Source organism: Herpailurus yagouaroundi, unplaced genomic scaffold (assembly GCF_014898765.1).
Source record: "Herpailurus yagouaroundi ecotype Mexico unplaced genomic scaffold, PumYag 141, whole genome shotgun sequence".
In the NCBI taxonomy this organism is placed as follows: domain Eukaryota; kingdom Metazoa; phylum Chordata; class Mammalia; order Carnivora; family Felidae; genus Herpailurus; species Herpailurus yagouaroundi.
Genome location: NW_024412396.1, coordinates 20,596,608 through 20,604,635, shown reverse-complemented (window position 1 = coordinate 20,604,635; position 8,028 = coordinate 20,596,608). Strand labels below are relative to the sequence as shown.

The following is an 8,028-nucleotide window of genomic DNA, read 5'->3' as shown; positions in this document are numbered from 1 at the left end:
TAGGTCTACCCCAAGAATAAAATAGTTAAAAAATGAGTCATCCTTATTATAACAGTTTTGATATATAACAGGTATCATCATAAACTTCAAACATTTCAAGTGTACACTTATATGATAGTTTTTAATAACTTTGAGTGGTATAACCATCATCACAAATCACTTTTAGAGCATTTCCTTCTCTGCAATAAATTTTCTCATGCCAATTTACAGCTAATCCCCACTCGTGCCCCCCAGCTCCATGCCATCATTAATCTACTTTTAATCTCAAAAAATTTGCCTTTTCTGGGTATTTTATGTAAATGTGATAATAGAATATATAGTTTCTTATGTCTGGTTTCTTTCACTTAGCAAAATGTTTTTGAGCATGTGTCTATAGGTAATGAGCATTTAATCTGTACCTTTTTTGCAGCTGAACAGTGTTCCATTGTGTGGCTGTAAAATATCTTGTCAATGTGGCATACAAACACAAAGACACAAACACACACAGATATAGTTAGTTTTCATTATTTATAGTAGTTTTATTCTATAAAGTCTCCATGAACATAAAATTTAGGAATGCTGAACCACTATTCCTAGGGGGGAAATATAATCTTAGACCCTAAAAACAACTCTTCCTAATAGATTCTATTTTCTTTATTTTATAAAGAGAAAGCAAGGTTCAGAAATGTTAAGTGACTTTCCTGAGACTACTCCACTAACAGGTGCCGAAGTTGTGATTCAGAACTCTTCGAATGGTCCCAGAGACAGAGATTTTTGTGCCACATTTCACTGCTGCCTGTCATCTCTATTCTCTGGTCATCTGCAGGAGTCTGAAACAAGATGGCCAAGTGTCATCACCTTATGTGACTTTACGTGGGAATTTTCATAGCCAGCAACTTTAATTGTTTGCTTCTTTGCTAAATGACATTTTTATATACAGATGTACATATATAATTCATATACAGTCAATCCTCATTATTCATGGATTCCATATTTGAGAAGTGACTACTTGCTATAATTTATTGGTAAGCCTCAAAGCAATCCTTGAGACACTGTTGTAGTCACTAGTACACACGCTCAGAACTGAAAAATGTGAGTACCCAGAAATGCACATGGCTGCACTCTACCTTCTTGTTTCAGCTCTCATATTGACAAGAAGTGTCATTTCCAGTGTCTATTTGGTGTCACTTTATCACACATTTGTACCTTTTGGTGATTTAACTTTTTGAAATGGCAACCAACCGTAGTGATGAAGTTCTGTGTAACATTTTTGGACACAAGAAAGCTATGATTGGCCTTATGGAGAAAATATTTGTGTTAGATGAGCTTCCTTTGGGCATGAGTTATACTGCTTTGGCTATGAGTTCAGTATTACTGAATGAACAATATGGCGTATTCAAAAAGAAGATATTTTTTGATCTCTATGTGAGGGCATTCTGGAAAACGCTAAAGTAACATCTATGGTGATGGAAGAAGCTATGGAAAATATAGAAAAGTGGCTACATTTGTGGATTTATTAGATGATGATGGATAAGAGCAAAGTGTAGTGGACAGCATTGTTACAGCGCTGAAAACTCACTCACGTGACTATATTCACATTATGGATAGGCTGAATAGGAAGGCCCAGGTGCCTCCTGCTGGTTGCTTCAATTCCCTGCCACAGGACCTCTCATCTTCTAAAGTTAGACTGAACTTCACACATAATGTTCTCAAGTTTTCAGGAGTACGAGAGCACAGGAAGTAACGTCTCGTGTGTCCTAGATTCCTGGATTCCTACATCTCTTCTTCTATATCATATTGGCCCGTACAAGTCTCAACTAGTACAGATTCAAGAATATGAATAATTATTTCTTCAAAAGGGGGCCCACGACTGTTATACTGCGCATACATGTGGACAGAAGATGTGGTTCAGTGGAGCCATTATGATAACCATTTACTATACTGGGTATACTTTTTTTCTCTACAAGCTAAGGACAGAAACTTTCCCATTCCATTTGAAATCATGCCACTGGCAGTATAGGCTGAAATTATATGGACTAGTACCCATTTTATATACTCCTGTGAAATTAAGACAACCTAGGTTCTTGTCTTCAACTTGCAATATAAAGTGGCATCTGAATTATTTACTGATTCTTTGAAGCAAACACATAATTCATAATATAATACTGAAAAGGCCTCTAATGATCAGAGAAATTAAATCAATGGGCAAAAATCTGCCCACAATATAGAAGTAGCCACAGAATAATGCTTATATAAAATCTATTAATTGAGTAAAAGATGGATATTATCCCAATGAATTATATAAGGCAAGAATATTCATGGTCTGAAAACTAATAAAAAATATAGTAATAAAATGGAAAACTAAAAGCTAAATATATGCATGAATATAGCAGTAAAAATCATTCACAAATATCCACATCCAAGATGAAAACAAGTGGTAGATAAAGCGTAAGAATGATGAGGTTTAGTTTTAACATTCTTAGTAAAGATACAGAAATTAACATTGTGCCACAATATCTACAAAATATGTAACACCCTAGACATTTGCACAAAAGTTGACTCAAAATGGAACAGAGATCTAAATGACAAATGTGAAACTATAAAACGTCTAGTAGAAAACTTAGAAGAAAATCTAGTTGATATTGAGTTTGGTGATGAGTATTTTTTATAAGGAATTTTTTTAATGTTTATTTTTGAGAGAGAACGAGTATGAGAACAGGAAAGGGACAGAGAAAGAGCAAGCTCCAAGCTCTGAGCTATCAGCATAGAGCCCAACACAGGTCTCAAACCCACAAACTGCAATATCGACATCTGAGTCGAAGTCCGACGCTTAACAGACTGAGCCACCCAGGCACCCTGGTGATGAGTTTTAAAATGTGACATCAAAAGTAAAATCCATGAAAGAAAATATATATGTAAAACTATATTAATATTAAAAGCTTCTGCATTCCCAAAGCCACTGTTAAGAAAATACATACAAGCCACAGACTGGGAGAAAATAATTGAAAAGCATATATTTATATGCTAGCAGTCTTGATATCCAAATATAGAAAGGATTGATTCATAAACTAAGCAAGAAAAATCAGTTAAAAAAAGACAGTCTGAACAGACAGCAAGGAAGATATACAAATGTCAAAGAAGCAAAGATTATCTACTTCAAATATCATTAAAGAATTGCAAATTAAAACACTGAGGTACTGGTAAATACCTATTACACTGATCAAAATGCAAAAAAAAACAAAACAAAACAAAACAAAAATAAAAACCCTTGAATATGTGGAGCAACAGAAACTCTCATTGCTTGTAGAAATGCAAAATTGTATAGTCACTTTGGAAGATAGTTTCTTACAAAGCTAAATGTAGTTTTACTTTATCATCCAGTAATTACACTCTTAGGTATTTATCAAACTGATTTGAAAAACTATGGGGCGCCTGGGTGGCGCAGTCGGTTAAGCGTCCGACTTCAGCCAGGTCACGATCTTGCGGTCCGTGAGTTCGAGCCCCGCATCAGGCTCTGGGCTGATGGCTCAGAGCCTGGAGCCTGTTTCCGATTCTCTGTCTCCCTCTCTCTCTGACCCTCCCCCGTTCATGCTCTGTCTCTCCCTGTCCCAAAAATAAATAAACGTTGAAAAAAAAATTTAAAAAAAAAAGAAAAACTATGCCCACATCCACACACAAAAAGTGCACATAAATGTTTATAGCAGTCTTATTATTAATTGCCAAAATATTAAAGCAACCTATATGCTCTAATAAGATGGATTTAAAAAAAAAATTGTGTGGCATCTATACAATGGAATTTATTCAGCAATAAACAAATGAGTGATCAATCCATCATAGACATGGATGAATGTTCAGCGTATATCACTAAATGAAAGAAGTCAACGTGAAAGAATATCCACTGGGGTGCCTGGGTGGCTCAGTCAGTTGAGCGTCCGACTTTGGCTCAGGCCATGATCTCGCAGTTCATGAGTTCGAGCCCCACATCGGGCTCTGTGCTGACAGCTCAGAGCCTGGAGCCTGCTGCAGACTCTGTGTCTCCCTCTCTCCCTGCCCCTCCCCTGCTCGTGCTCAGTCCTTCTCTCTTAAAAATAAAATAAAAAGTTAAAAAATGTAAAAAAAGAGTATCCACTATATGATTGCAATTATATAGCATTCTGGAAGAAGCAAAACTATAGATACAATAAAAAAATTAGCATGTCAAAGGTATAGGGGGAGAAGAGTTGAACAGAGAGAGCTCAGAGAATTTTCAGACAGGATAAAGTATTCTCTAGGATGTGTAATTGCAGCTGGCTGACATTATGCCTTTCTCAAACACATTGAAATTTAATGTATAAAAATATTTAAAAACATTTCTTAGGAGGTTGGGGATTCCTAGAATAGAAAGCAGAAGATGACAAAAGAAGCTGACGGTATTTCAACTACCTTTAACAGTGTCACTGCCTTAGTCCATTTGGGCTTTGTAAGAAAACACCACTGACTGGATTGCTTATATACAGCAGAAATATTTTTCTGATAGTTTCAGAGACTAGAAGTCTGAGATCAGGTAGCAGGATGGAGGGAGGGAGCTCTTCTGGATTGCAGACTTTATGTACCTTCACATAGTAGAAGGGGCCAGGGAGTTCTATGGGATCGCTTTTGTAAGGGCATTAATCCCACTCATGAGGGCTTCTTCCTCATCATCTAATCACCTTCTACAGGCCCCACTTGCCAATACTATCATGCTTGGGGTTAAGATTTCAATATATGAATTTGGGAGGACACAAGACCATAACACTCAAAAAGTGGGTGGAGGAAAATGTGCTGAACCAAATAACCATGTAAATGAATGGAATCTTTCAAACTGAAGGTAAAAGAAATTGTACATAGTGTAATCTAGCTAAAAAAATGTTCCCACAGAGATACATGTTAATAGTTGTGACGGTGCCATCCATGTGTATAGGAATTGAACAATTAAGTAAATGGATAGCAGAAGGTGAAAATCAGGTTTTTTACCTTTGGAATGGGCAATTTACACATAATTATGGGGATGAGATTATAATGATCCATGGGGTAATGGATGAGAATTGGAAGAAATCAGTATACAGACACGTATACAGTTAGATACAGAAATATGTATAGATATACAAATATACATAGATTAGCAACATACATGTATTTTGTTGCCCTGAAAACTGAAAGGGCCTAGATGCAAAGAAACTGAGTAGCAATAATTACACTTAGCATTTCAATCATGGTTTCTAATACCATTCACTAAAGGAAGAAATAAGGGCTTCTGATTCAAAGACTGGAGGAGGAACTGCACAAGATGAGCCTGGAGCAGGTTCTAGTTCCAGAGGATGATACAGAGCTTAGCACACATACTCATTCACACGCATGTATGTATGCACGCACACCATGACAGTGGTATGTCAAAGGGACATAGACACCAAATGAAAAAGCTTCTGATGGCCAAAACTGTAACAATTTAAGGGACAAAATAAATACATTAGCACTGGATTATGATTGAAAATATAAAATAGGGGCACCTGGGTGGCTCAGTCAGTTGAGCTTCCAACTTTGGCTCAGGTCATGATCTCACGGTCTGTGAATTCGAGCCCCGCATCAGGCTCTGTGCTGACAGCTCAGAGCCTGGAGCCTGCTTCAGACTCTGTGTCTTCCTCTCTCTCTCTGACCCTCTGACCCTCGTTCATGCTCTGTCTCTCTCTGTCTCAAAAATAAACAAACATTAATATATATATATATATATATATATATATATATATCCATCCATGAGTCCATTCTAATGCAAATAAGTGATTGAATAAGAAATAAATGGGGGAGAAAAGATAAATTTTCCATGTATCTGTATTCCAAATAATTTATGTAGACACTTAATCCTTAAGGAGATAAATCATAACTCCTCACTAATGAAGTGTGGGTTGTACTAAGTGACTTGCTTTCAAAAGGACAGTAGGGAAACCTCACCAGTACCAGTTCAACCAGGTAACCAGTCAGTATCAAAGGAATCAGTGTAGCTGCTGGTATGATCCTTAATATGATGTGACAAAAAATGACAACTTACTTATGTGGTCTTCCTCTCAAAAACCAGTAACTCCAGTCTAAATATGAGGAAAACATCAGACAATTCCCAACAGAGGGACATTCTACATAACACCTGTTAAATTAATTAAACAAGGAGTCATTAAATGGAAGTGGCTTCAATGCTCTGATGGCCCGTGTAGGCAAACCAAAACCCAAGTTTGTAAATTCCTCAAGGTTAAGAAACCAAAACCTGAGGACAACCAATCAGAGTCAACTAGGCTTTCCCAAATAAGGCAAATGCTAAGGACAGCCATCACAAACAAACAACTATGTTTTAAGCTAGAGTCAATCAATCAACTTTCTTTGTTTCTGCAATTTAACTATATAGATAGTCCTTGATTTATAATGGTTCAACCTAGGATTTTTTGTTTGTTTGTTTGTTTTTATTTTACAGTGGTGTGAAAGCAATATGCATTAAGTAGAAACTACTTTGATTTTTTTTATTTCTTTCCCGGGCTAATAATATGCCAGAGGATATTCTTTTCTGATGCTAGTCTGCAGCAGTGACCCACAGCTCCCAGTCAGATACACAATCATGACAGGAAACAAGTGATGCACTTATAACCATCCTGTACCCGTACAACCATTCTTTCACTTTCAGTATTGCATTCAATAAATTACATGAGATATCTAGTGCTTTATTATAAAACAAGCATTATGTTATATGATTTTGCCCATTTATAGGCTAATCTAAGAGTTGTGGGCATGTTTCAAGTAGGCATGGCTAAGTAAGCAATGATGTTTGGTAGAATAGGTCTATTAGTTACATTTTTGACTTAGAATATTTTCAGTTTACCATAGGTTTATCAATAAGGACATAACCCCATCATAAGTAGAGAAAGCTTTGTATATTTTCCCCTGGCTCTTGTCAGTGGAGTGCTGCAAACAAGTTCTGGTTTGGCACTACCTGATTCTAATCTAATTTTGCTCAAATCAACTCTTAAAACTGTTAATATGCCTTTGCTTATATTTCAACATAGTTCACCAGAATTCCTCAAAACATACAGCAGAAACAAGGAAAGACTAAGAAACTAATACAAATGAGAGAAGTCCAAGGAAGTAGAACAACTAAATGTACTCTGGTGTCCTGGATTGGTGCCTGGAGCAGAAGAAAAGGTTAATAGCTAAAACCTAAGTCTCTAAACAAACAAACAAACAAATAAATAAAGGATGAACTTTAGATATAACAGTATATTTACTTTGGTTCATTAATTCTAATAAATTTATCACAGTAATGCAAAATAATATTTGTAAGGGAAAGCAAATGCAGTGTATATAGGATATCCTGTACTACATTTGTGACTTTTCTACAAATCTTAAATTGTTCTAAAGTATTTAAAATTATGGCAAATAATTATTCTAAGGAAAATATTTGAAATACTTCTTTACAATCAGCAAAATATTTCCTGTTATCAATATTTTTTTATCAATACTTCTGTTATTCAGAGGAATTAAGTAACACAATTTGACACAATATCAAACGAAAATATGTAACATATTGAATGTGAAAAACAACACTGTGAATATATATGTGCATACCCAGAGTGCTAAAATTTAAAACAAAGTTAGAGAGCAAATATTGACTTTTTAAGTAAATTTACAAGGCTGGTTGGCAAATCAAAAGAGTAAAAAGGCAACCTATGAATTGGGAGACAATACTTACAAACTATGTATGATTAGGAATTAATATATAAATAGGAATAGGAATATATAGGAATATATAAATAGGTCCTACAACTCTCAAAGAAAACAGACAATCTAAGAAATGGACCAAGCCGAATAAATATTTCTCCAAGAACAATATACAAATGGCTGACAAGCATTTGAAAGGTGCCCAATATCATTATTCATTAGGGAAATGTTAAAGCCACAATGACATACTACCTCATATCTGTATGGCTGCTACTTAAAAAAAATAAACAGTGACATTTACTGGCAAGGACATGGCAAAATTGGAATTTTGTGTAC

The 8,028-nt window shown here is 35.6% G+C and overlaps 1 long non-coding RNA gene across 1 annotated transcript in view; it reads right to left on the bottom strand.

Moving 5' to 3' along the window:
• Positions 1-613: 613 nt before the first annotated feature.
• The window catches only part of LOC121031280 (uncharacterized), a 70,568-nt gene continuing 63,153 nt past the window's right edge, over positions 614-8,028 (bottom strand). Inside the window, exon 3 of the long non-coding RNA XR_005790646.1 lies at positions 614-809. This is a non-coding gene — a long non-coding RNA (uncharacterized LOC121031280). The remainder of the gene's footprint in view (positions 810-8,028) is intronic.